The sequence below is a fragment of the Mastomys coucha genome, unplaced genomic scaffold, assembly GCF_008632895.1.
Source record: "Mastomys coucha isolate ucsf_1 unplaced genomic scaffold, UCSF_Mcou_1 pScaffold3, whole genome shotgun sequence".
Taxonomy (NCBI): Eukaryota; Metazoa; Chordata; class Mammalia; order Rodentia; family Muridae; genus Mastomys; species Mastomys coucha.
The window spans coordinates 32,488,612-32,509,725 of record NW_022196909.1 but is presented as its reverse complement, the minus strand read 5'-3'; the positions used below and the strand labels follow the sequence as shown (position 1 = coordinate 32,509,725).

The 21,114-nt window shown below is 46.1% G+C and overlaps 2 long non-coding RNA genes across 3 annotated transcripts in view; one reads left to right on the top strand and one right to left on the bottom strand.

The window, feature by feature from the left end:
• Positions 1-12,074, top strand: part of LOC116075105 — a 36,341-nt gene extending 24,267 nt beyond the window's left edge. Inside the window, exons 2-3 of one of the 2 annotated variants that reach the window (XR_004112420.1) lie at positions 3,336-3,440; positions 11,802-12,074. This is a non-coding gene — a long non-coding RNA (uncharacterized LOC116075105). Of the gene's footprint in view, positions 1-3,335; positions 3,441-4,236; positions 4,352-11,801 lie in introns of those variants that run through there. The other variant, XR_004112421.1, reaches the window with a different exon arrangement.
• Positions 1,157-8,679, bottom strand: LOC116075103. The gene is made up of 3 exons (XR_004112418.1): positions 8,628-8,679; positions 7,933-8,063; positions 1,157-1,401 (listed from the first exon to the last, which is right to left on the bottom strand). It is a non-coding gene; the product is annotated as an uncharacterized LOC116075103 (long non-coding RNA).
• Positions 12,075-21,114: the final 9,040 nt, after the last annotated feature.

Genomic DNA, 21,114 nt, shown 5'->3' with positions numbered 1-21,114 from the left:
TCTCTCTCTCTCTCTCTCTCTCTCTCCCTCTCTCTCTCTCTCTCTCTTTCTCTCTCTCTCTCTCTCACTCTCACTCTCTCTCTCTTTCTGTCAATCCCGTATTATAGTCATCCTTCTGAGATGATATGATGCTTCCATAATGAGATGGTGTTAAAGTAGGCATTGTGATAACACATTAGGAAAGGCTTCCTGGAGCACAAACCGAGCGGCAGTTGACCCAATAGCTTCCAAGACAGCCAAGCCACCAGAGAAAGGTAGCTGATAAAGCGTGGACAGGCTGGAAAGGACATAGTTCATACCCAGGACATAGAGCAGGATAAAAAAAAAAAAAAGACTACTATGTTTCAATTCTCTTTGAACCTTCTACATTCCCTCCCACTCCTTCTCTTCACAAATGATTGCTTAATTCTAACCTCTGCCGTCTTTTTTTTCCCCCTTAGCTACCTGTCTGAACTTAGCAAAATGACTGCCTAGCAAAATGATGGAGAATCCTGAGTTTCTCTATCTGTCGAATGAGATAACTTCATAATGATAATTATAGCAATTATAATAGCAATTATAGCAACTAACACCGAAAACATACAGTATCGCAGGCACTGAACAGAGGGCTTTGCAAACACAATTCATTTCACGCTCTCCATGGGACTCCTGTCATTCCATGAGAAGGAAGTCGTAGCACAGAATGAAACAACTTGCCTAAGAAAGACTTTTGCACAAGTTTGTGGTTAACTGCAAGCAGGATCCTGACCAAAGGCCACAGCACAGACCAGTTTATAAACTCTCTGGTCTATGTCTCTTAAACCAACCTTTTAAGTTTTTGCTTTGGAATACCAAAGTCTTTACAGACAGACTCTTGCTAATCGTGAGACACTGACATGTGGATTTGTCTATAGAATTAAGCTCTCTCACTTTCTGGGCTACAGCCATTTGTAACATGTAACATGCACCACTTAGTGTAATAAAGTAACTTCTATTCCTAACCATTGGGCTTCCCAGGGTCATCTTGAGGATATTTGCTTGTTGCTAGTATGGCCAGCTTAAAGTCTGATACAACATGTGGTCAACATCCCATAGAACTTTTGGAGTACCTATGAAAATGTTTACTTTTTAGGTTGGAAGAAAACAGTGCATTTTTCAAGACAAAGGAAATATTGTGATTGATAACAATGATATTTATTTGTCAAATAACCATATGGTACAATTATTTACATGTTTACTTTTATGGGAAACAGGACCATAACGCCAAGCCCACCTAGCGTCCCCTGAAAGTCCTAATGTGTCCCACCTGTTGGCAATGCGTGGTTCATAGGACCTCTGTGTTGCTCAAACAATTTCCCGTCATGCCTTTCTTCGCAGGGCCCACCATCACGATGCTTTGGCTTTGCAACTTCTGGCTGCACCCTGTGAATTTGCAATGCTTTGTCATGTAGATAGTGAAGACCAATCAACAGTGTCAGTATAGGTAGGATGAGGGCCACATGGGTATCCTGGAGCACCTGTATCACTCACAGGATGAAGGTTTTCTGGCTATTCAGTATCTAGCTGCTAGAACACACATCCCTCAGCAAACAGATTTTATAGAGAGGAGATTGAACGTGGCAAGAAGGCCCATCTTGGCTACAGAGCAGCAAGTGATCCGAAATCTGAAATTCTAGCAACTGTAACTGTCCCAAGGTGCAATGGCAGTTCTAAGGTAGCCTAGAGTCAAGCTACAGGGGAAGACTACCCATAAAATGAGCCTGTTATTCGTCCACACCCTTCCCGGTGTCCACTATCTAAGCTCTTTGCCACAAGTTCAGGATCCCCGAGTTGAGATGAAAGACTAGGAAACCGAAAGCAGAAGGCAGGTGCGGCTTAACCTCAGAGACCTCACTAGGACATGCGCACTTGAGCTTTTGTGCAGTTTGAACTTGAATAACCTTTATCTTCCAAGCCCATCCTGTGGGTAATGAGCACGAAGACCTTTCAGCCTCTTGGTTCATAGGAGGAAGTAAACAGACCACTGCTTTTCTAACCTCACATTTCCTAGTTTAAGGTGGAATGCTGAAAATGGAGAGTGAAGGCAGCCGGGCGGTGGTGGCCCATGCCTTTAATCCCGGCACTTGAGAACCAGAGACTCGCAGAGTTCAAGGTCAGCCTGGTCTACAGAGTGAGTTCAAGGACAGCCAGGGCTACACAGAGAAACCCTGTCTAGGGAAAAAAAAAGATACCGAAAGCACAGGCCTCCCTGTGGAAGGATATCCACGGGGACTCAGGCTACATGGACAGGCATAAATAGATTGGAGCAAAATCTCTTTGGCAAATCGAGGTGAGTGCTTAGCCAGTTATCAGAAACCTAGAGAACTTCGGTCCTTCACTGAGAAAGAAAACTTTCTCAGCCGAACCCAGCACTCCCATTGACAACGGGGATGGGTGTGGGGCGGGGCATTAAGACCTTCAGAGGCACTGAAGGCACTGGGTGGTTTCGTTTGGGGGAGAGGGGGTAGGTGGGGCCCTTCACGAAAGTAAATACATAAATAATCTAGTTATGGCTACACTGGTATATAGACAACTGTCCTGTTAGCTATCACATTTCCTTCAACTTGAAAGTTCATTTCTTTTTCTTCTTCCTTGAGAAGGAGTTGAACCATTTTCAGGGATTATTCTGAATGTTTTGTAGCTTTTAGGCACTCTCCCTGTTGTCCCAGGAAAGATCCGATGGCCACGATGTCAGAGAACAGAAGTGGGGAAATAAAGGAGAGCTGGAAGAGAGATTTCATTGTGCCCACAAGGCTGAAAAGGCAACAACAATGTGTGTGCGTGTGTGTGTATACATACATATATATAATATATAATATATAATATATAACATATAACATATAATATATAATATATACATACACATATATAGCATATATGTGTATGTATACACACACACACATATATATTCTGTTCTGTTCATCCACTAATTTGGTCAAAAATAGCTCTGGGGTTTGTTCAGCACAATTTGACCTTCGTAATCACACGGATGATTATGGGGTCTCATTAGAACTTTCAAAGCTCTTTGTACAAAAGGGGCCCTCAGACAGTCTACTATAATAAAAACAAGCTCATAAAAGTCCCACACATTTCGCATAGGCCTTTGATAACCCATCGCACAAATAATGACCTTGAGTAACTCACAGCCTGTACCACACTTTAACCAGTCCTTTGGAGAAAAGGGTTGTTTTTTTTTTTATCTTATTATCTCTGTCTAGTCACCCAGAGCCTTACAAGGAAAAATAGATTTGTTTATGAAAAGATCAGTGAATCATCTGAAATGACCCCTTTCTTCTCTGGTGTCATCTTCTGGGCAGGTTATGTCGGACAAGAATCATGCTGGTAACCTCATCTCCTACGCCTGACCTCAACCTGTCTGGAATCCTCCACCGCTTCCTCCCTCTGGCCTCAGTCTCCCTTCAGTAAGGTCATTTCTGGGATACCCTTCATTTTGAGAATGCTATATATCTGTAGATGCCAATAGCCTGCTTTGGTGAGTTTCTTTCAGCCTGGCCTGTCACGAGGGCTGTGAAGGGACCTCTCCTATCCCACATCCATTCATGAGCTAATAGAGATTATGTTATCCTAGTTCGTAGGAAGGAATCTCGTGATAAAGCCAGATATGAATAGGGCATCTTACCATGGAAACAGGAGGGAAGTGGCAGTAGGGAGATCCAGGTAGACTGTATACTACTAGGTGTGCGGGGCAGCAGGATTGAAGGAGTACCCAAGACAGCCAGGCGAGGGCACTGGAAGTCCCAATGGACCATCCTTTACATGTCCATCACGATCCCTACAGAGGACTGATGAAGTCCTCATTTGTCATCTGCAAGACATAGGCTTAAGAGTGGCTAACTGGCGACCCAGGATGGAGCAAGCCATCGAGCCCAGAGTCAAGGAAGGAGGGCTGCCACAGGAGGAAATGAAACAGTAGATCAAATGTTCTGGCCCAATTTCCCATTTTCTTCCAGTCACATGTTCCACAGCACCACAGTCAGCCTGGCACCTAACACTGATGCCATTTCTACAGTAGCCTGGATGCTGGCAAGACACCATGAATTACTCAGTAGTCTTCTAGGAGTGGCTGCAAAAGCGCACGTGTGTGTGTGTGTGTGTGTGTGTGTGTGTGTGTGTGTGTGTGAGTGTGTGTGTGTGTAGATACAGGGGAGCTGTCCACCCAAACCCACCACAAGGACATACGTCTGTGCTTTGTCACAGCTAGATATGGCCTTGCTTAGGCCATGGCCTCTGAGCTGAAGTGATGGATGCTACTTCCACGTGGAAGCTTTTCATTTACCAGACCACTCAGTCTACCACGGTGTCCCTAGAACGTGACAACCAACAGAGTGCTCTACAGAAGATGCTCCAGCCCAAGCCCAGATGAATGAGATGCCGCTTGAGGAAGAAATGGTTTTGTTCTCATCACTGGGAGTCTTGGGGTGTTTGTTCCCTCAGTCCCATCTGGCTCATCCTGAATTATGTGGTAACCCTGTACAAAAAGCAGAGGGATTAAGAAGCCAGAGTCCTGTATCAGTCATAATCCTCACTGATTCGGCCATTCCTCTAAAGAGAGAGTTTTCCCCCTCCACTTTGAGACCCAGCAAAATGTATTTCACTTGCCCCCTATCCTGTGACCCTTGGTCTTCCAGTCTGAGAGCAAATGAACCCCATGGATGGACTGATTGTTAATTAGAATTCCCTCCAAAGTCCTGAAATATAAGCTTATAAACCTGAATGGACACTCCTGGCACATTTATTTTTAAAGCATTGTCCTAAACAACTATGACAAATTCAGGCAGGAGTGGGAAGGCAGGAGTTGGGGAGGAACTCAGAGCTTGAAAAGAAAGCTTTGAAGCTCTCTCTCTCTCCCTCTCTCTCTCTCTCTCTCTCTCTCTCTCTCTCTCTCTCGTGTGTGTGTGTGTGTGTGTGTGTGTGTGTGTGTGTGTGTGTTTTGAAAGCCATTGTCAATTCCTTTGACTGTTTTGAGCCATGCTATACTTTCAACTAACTCGCAATTTTGACCTATTATCTTTTTGTGGTTACTTAAAATATCATTGCATTCCAAATTCTCTCTATATCCTAAGTCTCCTCTGAATTCATGAAGCTGGGTCAAAAGCTACAGGACTCTACTGTGTATAGAGTATGGGCAACTCCCTGTGCTTTGCCCGAAGGTCCTGTCTGAGTCCTGTGAAGTAAGCATTCCTGCTCAAGATTGGACAAGTGAGCAAAGGAGAGAAAGATGAATGATGACAGACTTACTCCAGCCTCACAGACAGAAGCTGAGGGGAACGGGGGACCCGTTCCTAGTGAGTAGCTATAGAATCCCAGGGCTCAAAGATTGTGGCCTTATGTACTAGATAAGCAAGATGTGCCAGGCACCTGGAGACACAAACTCCACAGACAGACAGACAGACAAGGACAGGACGCGACAGTACAGACAGGACAGGACACAGAAGCCACCCACCCCTGAGAACAGACTGTGAGGTTCAGAGGCAGCCAGCCAGAGCCCATTGTCCCTAGGCAGAAAGTTCTTAAAATAGCCCTTGACCAGTGTGAGCAATGCAGGTATGCTGTGAGGCTGCGTGTCGAGATTCTGGACCCCACAGAAGCTCGCCCTTTGGAGAAATGCAGCCAGGTCTGGGTCTGCCTCTGCCAGCGGCTAGCTCTGTGAAGGCAGCTGGGCAGGACCTGGGCAGCAAACAGCAGTTACACTGCCAAGCCAGACTCCATTCTCCTGCTGTCTCACTCATTTGGCCAAAGATGGCAAGTGGTCCTGTTGTCATCCTACACTTCAGAGAGAACAAGTGAGTTTTCCTAGATGACACGGCCAGATAGGGAAAGAGCTAGGATTTAGTGCAGTGATTTCCTTGCCATGGACCTTAGTTTATGTTTCTATACACATAAAAAATAATGTATAATGTGTAATGGGCCCAATGATCTCAAACTCAATTCCAGATCTCCTATCAGGCTTCCTCAGTCTGCTGCCAAGTCCCATTTGAACATTCACCAATATCTGGGGAAGGTGAAATATCCAGCCCTCACTCACTTAACTCTGCAGGGTTCCCACCCCACACCCCCTTTACCCAGTGTTGTTTCAGTTGGCTGGAATAGAATAGACTCTGGTCCACATAGCAACTATTTCTGGCTTATTAATAGTAATGCGGGCAACTCGTCTAGATTTGTCCAAATGACTGAAGGAATAATGAGAAAAAAAATCCTATTCCACCACCAGGTGACCGTAAAACTAGTAAAACTGGTAGGAGAGAGAGAGAGAGAGAGAGAGAGAGAGAGAGAGAGAGAGAGAGAGAGAGAGAGAGAAAGAGAGAGACAGAGAGACAGAGAGAGAGACAGAGAGAGACAGAGAGAGAGAGACAGAGAGAGAGACAGAGAGAGAGAGCATAGGAAGGAGGAAAGGAGAGAGAAAGCTAATATTCTTCTAAAACATCAAACGTTAATCTCAAATTGAAAATCTCAAAAAAAGTAAAAAGCAAGTCACCATGAGAATTCTAATCTCTACTGTTAGGCAGAAACTGTTTAGCCACACAATGCAACAACATATCTAACTTATTTTCTTTCATTTGCCAACAATGGCGGCATTTCGTCTTTGGCCTCATTCATGATGGACACTATTTCAATGTAATCAAATAAATCAAATTTAAATAGCAGGGCCTTTTGAAAAACAGAGACTCATCTCTCAATGCAATGAACAAATATTTGCATTACCTATTTATATTAAAATATGCAGCTATTTCCCAAGCATTCTGCCAACTTATAAATTTTTATAACTTCTTTGAATTGTTAACATTTTTTTAACACACTGCAGGATTTCAGCTTTGTGAAGGGCTCAATAACAATCTTTCTGGTCAGGGAAAAAGGAAAGGACATTAGAATAAAGAATGCAGAATAAATAAAAACACAACAGTACAACCCGTACATCGACTCACACAAAGACAACGTTCATGGGCTGCAAGATGGGTTTGTCACAACACAATGTCCTTCATGTTGGATTCAGAACTGAAAGGAATTTCTCTAAGTTATTGAAGACTTTATGGCTGGGTTTCAGAAAAGGGGGTAGAATCCACATCTATCCCAGTGTGACTTCTGTGCAATGCAAGTCCGGCACATTTTAAGGCCTGCTGAATAATGCTGCTATTCTTTCGAGAACTGTTAACAGCTGTAGCAACTGTTATGACCAGCTTCAAAACATGTCTGTAGTCGGTGCTCTCCAGACACTTAGCAATCCCAAAGCTATTCCTGGATCGGCTCACATCGCAGTGTGAACATAAAGTTTTGATTTATGCTGGAAGTGAAACAACAAACTTCTGATCTTTCCTCTAAGTGGTCATTCAGATGACACGGACGGCATGTGCCTGGGGAGGGCTGGGGGGGGGACAGAATTCACAGAGACAAAAAGGAAGCAGGGAAATAAATGGAGGGCCACCCACAGTTACCTTAAGGAGAACCCACAGTTGCTAGCACAAAGCTCTGTGTTGGAATGACATCTTGGGTCCCACAAAAGGCTCTTGTGCTTGGGAGAGAAAGAATGGACAGGGGCAGGCATTGGGGAAGGGAGGTAGTCCAACCCAGGAGGGATGAAGGCAAAGCCTGTGGTGACATTAATCCAGCAAGATGCCATCCTGGCAATAAGAACCCTCAAAGGTAGGGCTACAGGTGGGGCATATGGCTGGAGAGCTTACCAACTTGGGCAGTGCTCTGAGCTCTATCCCATTCTTACCTCCCCAACACAAGACAGGTGCACCAAAAGTTCCACTTCACTCAATCGTGACAAACTAACCTAGTACTGACTGGCACGTGTGGGAAGGAGTCTCAAGCCAGCCATCAGGGGCCCCGTGTGTCTAAGCAGTGTGGAAATGGAAATACCAGTGGGCAAACAAGATCTGGAGGAGCTCTTACCCCAGAGTTAGTTAATTCACACGAACAGATCGCCATAGGACGTGCAGGTCTCCTGTTCTTAAGTTAAAAACCAAGAAGGTGGTGAATGTGTTTCTAGAAGACGAGCTGGTATGCTTGCCTCCCCTGTGCTGCTGTGGAGAAAGGAGAGATACCTTGGAAAGATTCACTTCGTCCCAGCCATTGAGCATCATCTTTCCACACAGTGTATAAGCATAGATGCCCGAAGAGGAAGGGGCCCAGTCTCTGACCTGAAGCTTTCGTGTCTAGTTAGGATAGAAACTATAAGAAGTTAGAAAATCAAGTGGAGGGTCCTCAATGAGATGGCTCACCAGGAGAGGGTGCTTGCCACCATGCCTGATGACCTGAGTTCAAGCCTCAGGACCCACATGGCAGAAGAAGGGAACTGACTCCCATTAACCCCTGACCTCCACAGATATGGCATCACACACACACACACACACACACACACACACACACACACACTAACAATAATAGCAACAATAAAGTAATAAATACTTAGATTAAAAAATAAAGAAAATCAAGTGGATTCTAAAGGGCTCAGAGTGGGTAAGGTTGGTGTCATAAGGATGGGGCCACCCGACTTGGTCCTGAGGCCCCGGGAAGCTGTGGCCTAGCCATGCAGTTTCCATAGATAAAGCATTACTGAGGAGGGAGGTGAAGAACAGCTGTGGCACCTGCACGAGATACTGTTCAGCGGGTCGCTGCCATTCTACCATCAGTGCCTGGAGATGCGAGAAACGGGAGAGCCAGCTTCAGTCACTTAAACAATGGGGCCATTCAGTGACCTCACACAGCCAGAACGCTGGACGTAGGTAGTTCCAGCCTTGGTCTCACGACTCAGAATCTTTTGTCCACCCAGTCTCCACTATGAATGTTTCCCCATGCTCGGGACTTGACGCTATCAAGAGAGCTACTGCAGCACTGGATATCAGTTTGCTGTAGGAAGGAGGAGGTCCCCAAGAGCCTTCTATCTTCTAACACTTTATCAGTTTGTCGTGAAAATAAGAGTTTCCAGAAGACCCACATTCAGAGGACTTCTACCGATTGGCTAGCATGTCATGTGGCCACCACTATCAACCAGGAAGATGGCGATCGGGCCCCGTCTGATAGGCTGAGAAGAGAAGATGATCTCACCCCTGTGATGCCCCAAACTTATCAGCAGGGGAGAGGAAAGGGTGGATGGATGTGTGAGCTTAGAGGCAGTACTTCATACTCAGTTGCTATGTTCTCTGTTGATTGAAAGCTTAGGGCGTTTGATGTCTGTGATCCCTGCTGCCACCGGCTGCTACAGGAAAGGAAGCCTCTTTGACAGTGCTGCTGATGACTGGGGGCTCATGACTGAGAATGGGAGACATCGAATGCTTCCGTGACAACCCCTCACCTCACCCGATTACCCCTAAAAAATGAGAAAAAGAAGCCGGGCAGTGGTGGTGCATGCCTTTAATCCCAGCACTTGGGGAGGCAGAGGCAGGGAAATTTCTGAGTTTGAGGCTAGCCTGGTCTACAGAGTGAGTTCCAGGACAGCCAGGGCTACACAGAGAAACCCTGTCTTGAAAAACAAACAAAAAAGAAAAGAAGAAAGAAAGGAAGGAAGGAAAGAAGAAAGTAGGAAGGAAGAAAGAAGGAAAGAAAGAGAGAGAAAGACAGACAGACAGGAAGGAAGGAAGGAAGGAAGGAAGGAAGGAAGGAAGGAAGGAAGGAAGGAAGAGTCCAGACAGAAAGCTATTGAAGAGTCCTTAAAAATGGAAATAAAGTTGCTAGAGTGTAGCTCTTCAAAGTTGATAGCTTTGGGTGGGGAGCATTTACAGACCACATGACTCGGTTTCTTTAAGGGCCTGGCTACTGGGAGTTTTAGCAGGCTCCAGTGACTATACAGGCAACACCAATTGGACTCCATGGGGGTTTTCTCTGGGGTTTTGGGGGGACAAGAGCACAAGGTTGGAAGGATGGATCTGGGGGGAATGGGAAGCCAGTGTGGGTCAGGGTGCATTGCACAAAACGCTCAAATAATTAATAAAAATATTATGTTGTGGGGAGAGGATTTCTTTTCAAGCAGGGCGTGGTAGTGCACACTTTTAGTCTTAGCACTCAGGAGGCAGGGGCAGGAAGATCTCTGAGTTCAAGGCCAAGCTAGTCTACAGAGCTAGTTTCAGAACAGCCAGGGATAAACAAACAACAACAACAAAAAAAAACCAAAAACCCTGTCTCAAAGGGAAATTTTTTTCTTTTTTAGTATTACAAAGGACCTGTAACTTCTATACTACAGAATACATCTATCTTTTTTTAAAGGGAAGGTAGGGTGCAAAAAAAGAATCTTATCTTCTGCAGTGTCTCAGAAGACATGGGCTGGCTCAGTCAGTAGGTAACTGCCTCATGGCCATGAAGACCTAAGTTCCATGGCCAGAGCCCTTGTAAACGGGTAGAGGCATATGCGAAACCCAGAGCCAGGACGGTTGAGACTGGCAGATCTCCAGAGTTCAATGGCTAACCCTACCCAGCCTTCTTGGGCAGGTTTCAGGCCAATGAGAGAATTTGTCTCAGAAACAAGGCAGACAGTGTCAGAGTAATGACAACGTATCTTGTTCTCTGACCTCCGTGCATGGACATGAGCATACACAAACATGAACGCACACCGCGAGCAGAAAGCGCTTGTAGCAACGACTAGTGATCAGAATTGGATGCACGTTCACGATCATTCACTCCAATTGTTGCCTGGCTGAACTTTGGCCTTGTTCACGCTGTCTTATGAGTTCAGTGAGATGCCCCTTCAAACCTCTAGGAGTTGAGCCTCAACATAACATAGTGTCGCTGTGATTCTATTGCCTAAGTCAGCCGTTGGGTTAGGGGGAGTTCCTACCATCTTCTGGTGAGCCATGCTTGAGGGAGTCTTCTGAGAACCTCCTAGGGAAAAAAAATTCCTCCTTGATTATAAAAACAAAAACAAAAACAAAAACCTTTCCTTCGTCTCAAAGAAGATGAGTGGGAACATCTTAGAAGTTAACAGTTAGCTCTACCACCTTGAAATGAATTACTCCTGAGCTTCTTATTATATGGGCTGACGTAATAAACTTCTCCTTGTGCATGCCTCACCACCACCACCAGCAGCAGCACCAGCAGCACCAGCAGCAGCAGCACCAGCACCAGCACCAGCAGCAGCAGCAGCTCTCAACACTCCATCTGTGGGACCCGGGGCAGTTCTTCCATGTGTTCAAGCCACTGGGACATATCCCACAAAGCCACAGCAGCCTCAGCAAGACCAAATATTCTAAATTCCACAGGGTCAAGAGATTCACCACGATGGCCACGGTGACAGCAGGCTCTGGGGGCTTCACTTGCTCAGTAAAAGGTCATCTACTTTGCTTCAGCCACCAGGAATCTATCCGTCCCGGGATGCCTGGTCAGGCATCGAACATAGATAGGAGACCTAAGAAAACAACTAAATTGATAGGAATAAAGATGCTGGTCTTTTGTTGTTTTTTGTTTTTTTTTTTAATGCTATAATTTGGGTCTCTAACCCTTCTGCATGTCTATGTATATGTCCCTTGAACAAAAATTGCTTGAACACACAAAAATATAGCCAAATGTACATGCATTAAAAAATTGTCCTCTTGCTCCCTCCCCAACCCCTCTCTCCACGTGGCCATGGCCAGCCTCTATTTTTCTACCTTCTCTCTCTCTCTCTGTCTTCTACAATAAAGCTCTAAAACCATAAAAAATATTGTGTGTGAGGGGGGGAATATTTGGTTCTATTAGGTTATCTAGATTTTTTTTTCCACTTAAAATATTTTAAATGTGGCTAAATGTCTAAAATGGCACCTGACAGACATTTTAATTTTTTTTCACTCAAGGAAAAAAAGTCACTATGCACAGGAGCGTGCTTGCTGTCGACAGAAACCATCTAGAATTGAGCATTAAACACAGGACTCCGAATAACAGGATACCCGTCACTGCACAGATTTTTCTTTTAAAGGGGGAAATCTGAAGAGATGAACTGCTCTGCCTACAGTCATAAAACGGATCACAGTGGGGAAATAAAAATAAGAGTTTTTTTATACCTTGACATTTCTTAGAAGGCTTAAGTAAAGCCACACTCACCAAGAAGAGCTTGGGTGGAGAAAGGACCACGAGAATGCTCATGGGCACAGCAAACCCACCCAGGGAGATGGCATACCTGTGTACCATCACTCCACCCGAGCACTTCTCAAGGCGTGTGAAGAGCCATACAGACAAGGTGACAAACCATGTCAAGTGCCATGAGAAGCGAGGAGGATGACTGACACCCAGGTTCTAAGAAAGCAGTGGCTCTCAACCTTCCCCATGTGCGACCCGTTAAATACAAGGGTCCCCATGTTGTATTGACCCGCACCCCAACCCCCAGCCACAAAATTATTTTCGTGGCTACTTCATTAACTGACATGTGGCTACTCTTACAAATCATGATGTAAATGTCTGTGTTCTCTGACGGTCTTTAGCAACCCGTGACAGGGTCGGTCGACCCTCAAAGGGGTCACAAGCCACAGGTTGCGGACTATTGTACTAACACGGGTGGCTGTCTCCTTCCTGCTGCAAGCTCCCGTTAAGACCTGTGACTGGTGACAAGGGTCTGCTTAGCAAATCTACATGTTGCAATGCTAGAAGGTAAATTGAAACACAGACCTAGAATCTAAACCACTCTCACAATAAAGACCCCGCACGCACGTGCATGCATACACACAAGTTGAGGGGAGATTACCTGGCTTATAATGATTAGAAAATAAAAAGCAATTGGCTTCTGGCCACAAGGTCAACGTAAGCCACAGGGCAGTAAGCATATCGCTGAAGCCAAAAGCTCAGTCTGTACCCACAGCTCAGACGATATCACTGTTCCCCTACGCTCGGCTATACGGACTTCAGCGACTCCACCTACAGGAGTCTATCTTCTGTTGCGATAACAGGATGCCGCTGACTGGGAAATTTATTTCTCACAGCCGTGGACACTGAGAAATCTAATATAAAAGCGCTGGCACTCTGTCAGGGCCCCCGATGGCTGCACTGCCCCAAGATGAAAGGTGGTATGGAAGAGAGAGAGAGAGAGAAAAGGAGGGGGAGAGAGATCACTCCTCCTATTATCATGAACTCCCTCAACAACCCCTCATTAAACCCTGCAAGAGCTGTGACCTCCGGAGCTCACCCCCTCCAAATGGTCCTGTGTCTTAATATGGCTGCACAGGTTTGCCCTCAACTCCGGCACACACCTGACACACAGCGATTGTGTTTCCGACACAGCAGTGGGTTTCCTGGAGGACCACCCTCCCCCCCAAACTAAGTCAGTCCAGGGGAATAACCAGAACCAGGAGAGCAGAGGGTGTGATAGGTGTAGTCTCAAAGGGGGAACCCTAGAAGCTACGGGATGGCTGGCTAGACTCCCAGGGTCCTTATGACACAGGAGAAAGGCCGGCACGCTGTTTTCTTGCTATGGTTCTTGAAATCAGGGACGAGGTAACTTGAGCGTCATTCTTTTTGCTCAAGTTGGCTTTGCTTCTCCCGGTCTTTCGTACAACCATATAAATGTGAGGACGTGTTCTTTATGTCTGTGAAGAATGACGTTGGAATTTTGTTGGGACCGTGGCATCTGCAGGCTGCTTTTGGTAGTAGCCATTTTCACAGGATCTATCAGTTCCCCCAGTGTGTGGGGGTGGGGGTGGGCGTGGGCATGGGCAAGGATGTGGGGGTGGGGTCTTCTTTACTCCTTAAATCCCTTTCTCCAGTGCATTAGAGTTTTCCCTATCAAGTGCTTTTACTTTTTTGGTTAGGTATAATTGGGGGCGGGGTTTGGTTTCCTCATTGAAATTGTGGATGGAGTCGTTTCCATGATTTCTCTTTGCATTTTGTTGTTGTTGTTGTTGATGGTGGTGGTGGTGGTGTGTAAGAAGGTTCGTTTTGTAGCTTGCCACTTTGCTGAAAGTGAACGTGTTTCTTGGCGTGGAGGCTTTTTTTTTTTTTTAAAGAGTCTCTAGGATTTCTTCTGTATGGAATCACGCCAAATACAATAAAAGGATGCTTTGACTTCATCCTTTCCTCTTTGCATCCCTCTCGTCTCCTCATATTATTGCTCTAACTAAACCCAAAGAGCGGCATCAAGCAAGACTTGGGGGAGTGTCCCCTGCCGTGTTCCTGACCTTAGTGGAGACACCTTCAGTTTTCCCTATGTAGAATAACATTTGCTCTGAGGTCATCCTGGGTGGGCTTTGTTATGTTGGTGAGCTCCGTCTACTCCTAGTCTCTTGGGGGCTCTTATTATAAAGGGACATGGCATCTTTTGCATCAATCCAGACCATAATGACTTGTATCCTTAAGTCCTTGATGTGAAGGAGTACATTCGTTGACTTGAATATGTAGAACCATCCCTCCCATCTCTGTAATGATGCCAATTTGAACATGGTGGGTGATATTTTTTATGTGTTTCAGTAGTAGAAGTAGTAGTAGTAGTAATTTGTGTATATAGTGTTTTGCCTGAATGTCTGTCTGTGAATGTGTGTCTGTGAATCACATCTGTGCAGTGGCCTTGAAGACTGGAACATTGAGTCCCCTGGGGCAGGAGTTACAAATGGTGTGAGCCGCCATGTGGGTGCTGGGGATGGAACTCAGGCCCTCTGGAAGAGCAGCCAGTGCTCATAACCACTGAACCATTTCTCCAGTCCCATGATCGACTTTTATCTCCCAGCTTAAAAGCATCTGTTTGGGTCACTTAAGACGGAAATGGTCCCGTAGTCTCTAGACGACTATCACCCATGCAACAGCAGGCCACGAGTGGGAAGGAGTGTCTGCCCTCTGTTGGCATCCTGCCTCGTCTATGACCATTCTTCCTCTTTCTAGGGCAGTGAGGTTGCTGAACACTTGGTCAGAGCCACTAGCCTTGTCTTCTCCTGGGTTCTCCATGTCATTACCTCTTTGTGGCTCCTTAGACTCTAATCTCTTTAATGAGCTCCTGGCTCTGAAATTGGCCCTTTGCCTAGAGCGGGGTTTCCCCAGCCTAGAGATATGAAAAAGGCACCCCATACCCTTCTGCGTAGGGGAAATCCCGGGGGCCCCAGAGAACTGAGCTATTATTTTAATACATTAAATAGAAGAGAGGCTTGACTAATAAGTGTGGGAAAGCAGGCAATTTTCTATTGTGAAACAGTGTCTGGATAAACTATTTTAACAACACAGGTTCTTTCTCCTTACCAGCTTGCGGAGGCACACCTGCTTGGTTGGCTTGTTCTTTTATCAGCTGTCCAATATTCTGGAAGCAACATAAGACAAGCTGACCTGGGGCCCCAGAGTTACAATTAGCTCATACACTGGTGTCTGAGCCATGCTCTTGTTTGAAGGCACAAGAACTTTTTTCATGTTTTTTCCCCACGTTGTTGTTGTTGTTGCTGTTGTTGTTGCTGTTGTTGTTGTTGTTGTTGTGCCACAGAACTTTTAAAACCATGTCTTGAGTACATTTCATCCACTCGGAGTCTCAACGAAAAACTGCTAATGAGCTTGACAGTAAAGTGCTCCATTTTCTGTACTTTACAAACTAGTGAGATTCCTTAAGTCATCCGGATTCTTTTGAGAATTTTCACATGAATTTCCTTGTTGGGAGGTAGTGGAGAGCTCAGGAACGAGGGGAGGGGACACGGTCTGAGGAAGAGAATGTGTGTCACTTTGGGGAGTGTGCCATTGAAAGTTATAGCCCTCTCTCTTCTTAGGTGAGTAGCCTCCTCTGTCCCAGGCTCCCACCACCATGATGCTCTGTCCAAACCCATGGACTAAGCAATGGTGGACGGAGCCCTTTAAACCCATGAACCAAAAGGAGTCTTCCCTGGTGGTTTCCATCCCATCCGGTATTTTGGAATGCTGAAAGCAGTTAGTGCCCGCTGTTCAGTAAAAGCCGAGGGTGAGTCTGCAAATGATCCGCTCTAGGACTTGTTCTTGGAAACAGGGGACCCTGGAGTCTGCGTGACACTGAGATGTGTTAAGGGGAAGAGAAATGATCATACACATTAAAGAGGAGGAGGGTGTTGGCGGCCATTCCCTCCAGGGAGGGCAAGGAAGGGCTGCTAGACCGAAGCGTGACAATCATGGAAGCCCTGGGGAGATCAGGAGGAGCAAACGGCTCAGGTCAGAGAACCGTGGCACAGAAATCGAAGCTGCTGCACCAAATGTCTAGCAGAAGACAGCAACACACAGTTGAGCATCTTTGGGTCCGCAAGATGGATGGAGAAGAATAATAGAGGCAAAATGAGAGGTGGGGGAGGGGGACCAGGTTGCAGCACAAACCAGTGTATGTGCTAGACAAGGAAGGGGAGTCGGTAGGGAAATGTTTTTGCTGAATTGCTTTTTTTTTTTTTTTCGACCTGAATGGGGGCTGCACCTTGCCAAACCACCTTCAGCTCTGAGGATGTGTGGTAACAGAGCCCTAGCTTCTGAGGTCTTGGGTGACTAAGGTGCGCGCTTCCATGATGGTTCATCCTCAGGTCTTCCCCCACTACTCCTCTGAAGGTACAACAGGAAACAATGAGCTCGATCCCTTTCATTCCAAAGGCTCAGTAAACCGATGCTGTCACAGCTGTGCTCAGTCCTCCCATCTACTGCTGGCTACTCTGGGAACAGCCTACCCAGGTACGGGAAGGAGCCAGGGAGAGTTCTCAAAGGCCAGCAGAAACTGAACGGTGGGCATGCCTGTAATCCCAGCAGCGGGGAGGCAGGTCACTGGGGCTAGCTGGCCAGTGGGGTAGACTACTTGGCAAGTTACAGGGCAGTGATTGACCCTGTGTCAACAAATGAAGACAAGGATTGCACCTGAGGAACGACATCTCTCACTCCCATATGAATGCACACCCGCCCACCCGTAACCGTACACATGCACACAACCATTGCTTGGATTATTCGACAGTTCTCTTTACCTCTTCATACTTAAGGCTCAGAAATCCAAGAGTTTCTCTTCCTATATCTGTTCCATACATATGTGGTGCTGGATAGCAAACCAAGGCTGTACTGACGTTAGCCAAAGGATCTACCGCTGAGCTACCGCCCTGGCTCCCCGGTTCCCTTTACTACTCTTACTAGAGAGGAGAGGAATTCAGACCCGTTCTTCTCAACATCTGAGCAAAGCACACCCAGGACATCTTAGCCTCAGTTTCCCTTTATTCCTCTGTGACTGTCTCCTCTGTTCACTTCTCTCAAACATTCCCCCCAATAATTCCACCATCTCTTCTAGGAGTGGAGTCCGAAATACACTTTGAAAGAGACAAAAGCAATATGCTCTGGGCTCATTATCTTGTATCCATTTACCCACAGAGCCAACTCGGATTGTGTTCAATAAAAACGAATAACAACCATGACAAGCTATTGTTGTCCTCGGGTGAAGCCAGTTTCCCAGGTTCTCTCCTCCCCTCTAGCTGCCCCCAAGGGTGAGGAGATGGCTCAGGGGCAGCCATCTTGGTTGGCTTCCCTCACTCTGTCTGAGCTCTAGGACTTCTGTCTTTTCCCTCACAGGTTTGGTGTGGTGCTTTGAATAGGAATGGCCCCCACAGACTTCTGGGTTTGAATGCCTGGCCACAGGGAGTGACGCCATTAGAATGTGTGACCTTGTTGGAGAAAGTGTGTCCCGGTGGAGGCGGTCTTTGAGGTCGGAGAAGCTCGAGTCTGGCCAATGGGACACACACTCTCCTTCTTCTGCCTGTGGATCCAGATGTAGAACTTCTCAGATCCTCTCCAGCACCGCGCCTGCCTGGACGCTGCCATGCTTGGCGTCATGATGATGATGATGCACTGAACCTCTCTGAAACTGTGAGCCAGCCCTGACGAAATGGCCTCCCTTAAAGTCCTAGGGAAGACACCCGATGGCCATACTCTTTAACCTGGACAGAATGTAGGGCTGAACTGAAGAAGGGGATGTCTGAGAGCAAGACTGAGGCCATCCCCGGAGACTTGTTCCGTGTTCCGTAGAGTGTGGGGGTGGGGGTGGGGTGAAGAAAAATGCTAGAAGTTAAGCGCCCACTTGTCCTTTGGCCACTGCCATGCCACTGTCACTGCCACGATACAGATGTCAGCTTTATGAAAAGGCAAATCCAAAATGCTAGATTAGGACGGCCACACCAAAGGTAAAAAAAAAAAAAAATATGAAACCTGTCAGTTAGGTATGACATTATGACAATTTTCAGTTAGGCAAAAGGGCCTTAAAAATCGTGAGGTCAAGGCTGGCAAGATGGCTCAGCGGGTAAGAGCACCGACTGCTCTTCCGAAGGTCCTGAGTTCCAATCTCAGCAACCACATGGTGGCTCACAACCATCCAATATCCTCTTCTGGTGGGCTACACTGAAGACAGCTACAGTGTACTTACATATAATAAATAAATCTTTATTATCGGGATTGGGGCAAATTCACACTGCCCGGCACCATTAAAGAGTAGTTCTAGTACCTGGGGGCACCTTGCTCTGGCTACTCATCCGTTCCTCTCCTCTAGCCCACCGTCGCTGTCCACTTTTGACTCCGCGCAGCCTTGTTTCTCTGCAGTCTCACGTTTGGACTCACAGGCCATGTGGTCTTGTCAGAGGGGCTTCTTTTCGCTTAGATCTATGCGGTAGCTTTTCTCCGTATGTTAACTGCCTTTATAGCTTTTTGCTTTTCATGGCCGCGGTCCTCCTGTCTGAGTCAATCATGGTTTGTTTATTCATTCACCTGCTACAGAACGCCAAGCTTGCTTATTCGTTACTTTAAAAAAAAAAAAAACCAAAGATAAAAGTAGTAGTAGGGAAAAGCAAACTCATGCTTCCTGAGTTCAGAGCAGCAGGACTCACTCATGGGCGGCAGCCTTAGCTGTTCACCTGGTTCATTGCCCTCTCAGCCAAGGAGCTACCCTCTCACCGAGCGGCTCTTGGGTGTGGTTCGCTTCTCCTGGGTCTTCTGCCTGAGAAGACAAAGCCAGTCAGAAGCTAGGTAAGCACTCAACAGGATCTTAGCTATAAACTGAAATAGCTATAAAAGATGCATACGCGGACACCAGCATGCTAAGACACGGACCAGGGCTTGTAATGTGGAAATACAGCTGGAGAGGCCACTGTGAAGATCGGCTACAAAGTTTGGTTGCAGAAGCCCCCCAAAATCATCAAGGAAGGTTCTGACTGACTTATCTCAATTATTAAGACTTACTAAGGGTATCTACACATCCAAATTTGGCATACTTCACTTTATATAAATGGGTATAAGTATGCATATACATGTGTATTATATGTCTACAAATAATGCATATACATGTGTGTATTGTATGCACACTGTACACGAATGTCATATGCATATAAATATTGTATTATGTTTAATTAAACACATACAAATGTGTACGCTTTTTTATTACTACTTTTATTTTTTTACAGTCCAGTCATTGCCCAACTCCTGAGCCACCCTCTCACATTTCTTCATCCCATTCCTCCTCCTCCCTGTCTTCAAGAGGATGTCCCTTCCCCCAACTCCCTGGCTTCCCCACTCCCTGGGCCCTCAAGTCTCTTGAGGGTTAGGCACATCTTCTCCCAGAGGCCAGACCAGGCAGTCCTCTGCTGTATATGTGTCGGGGGCCTCAGAGCAGCTCGTGTATGCTGCCTGGTTCATGGCTCAGTGTCTGAGAGATCTCCGGGGTCCGGGTTAATTGAGACTTCTGGTGTTCCGATGGGGTTGCCCTCCTCCTCGGCTTCTTCCAGCCTTTCTCTAATTCAACCACAGCGGTCCCTGACTTCAGTCCAATGGTTGGGTGTAAGTATCTACATCTGTCTCAGTCAGCTGCTTGTTGGGCCTCTCCGAGGACAGCCATGCTAGGCTCCTGTCTGTAAGCACACCATGCCATGTAGTGCCAGGCCTTGGAGCCTCCAACCGTGTTTTAAAGGAAAAAAAGTTACCAAAGTCTTATTCCATGGATACCACTGGTTCTTGGCTGGGGGGGGGGGAGGTTCTAGCATAGGGATCTATCTATGATTCTGTAGTCTGGGTAGGTGGAGAAGCTTGTGCTATTGTTAGGGAGCAAAGGGGTAAGAGTATTGTTAGATATCCTACGACACATAGAGCAACACCAATAAGAAAGGATTTGCCACCGCCAAACACCAAGTATCATAGTGGACAAAGCCTACTATGTGTTAGCTGCTATGTAGTAAGGTCTGCTAGGTGCTAGCCACTGTAGAGTTGCTATCTGAATGAAGTCATCAGTGCCAGTGACACTCCAGTGCCACCTTCAGAGCAAAGGGGCTGAGGTATAGGGGATTTTGCATTTCTGGGATACCCTTAAGCTTGATTCTGAGATATTTAGATTGCTTTTCAAAGCAGTCCGTTGACTAAAAGAAAAGAGGCTTTATATAGTTCATCTATGTTTTTCTATTTTGGAAATGGAAGCCATGATTAAAATTGGCATTTCTGAAGCTCTAATTGCTAGTTACTGCTTTGCTGCTAGAAAGAAATATTTCCCAGATCAGCCAGATGGGAAGTCTCAAGATAAGAAATTATAAACCAGCTTCATATTCCAACCAGAAGAAAGATTCTGTTTATCCATTTTTAATTCTGCTTAAGTAGTAATACATTTCTTTAATTGATTCCTAAATGGCTATTAATTGGCTGACTAATTTTCTAACGCTAGACTTAATCTCCCAAATCCTATTAGATGGTGAATGAGTGAGGCTGAGTTTTCTGAAAAGGAAGGTCTGTGCATTAAGGACGACGTCACAAGCTGTGATGGGAGCAGCCACCGAAAAGGGTCCTCCAGTGGTCATACAAAACTTAAAATAGCCCATAGGAACATAGGAACTTAAAATGTCCACTTTCAAAACTAATTTTGGACTGAAATATAGCTTAGTGTTTTGGTTCACGTGTCAAGAACCAGAGCAATATAAAAGCCTTCAAGGCAAGTGCGAGGAATTCATCTGCCCTTTGCTGGTTATGCCTCCCACCTGCTCTACCCTCAACTCCCTCCTCTTCTGCCACTCCCAAAGCAAGGGCAAGAATGGCTGAAAACACACACAGGAGAAGCCTCTGAGAGAAGGGTCCCAGGGGTTTCTTTTGTTAACTTTGAGCCCATGGAACCTTCTCTCTCTTACTGATACTCCTGACGATGGCTCCTGATCTAAGGAGCATTCAGACGGGAAGATAGGTTCTGTTCCGAGGGCCTCAGCT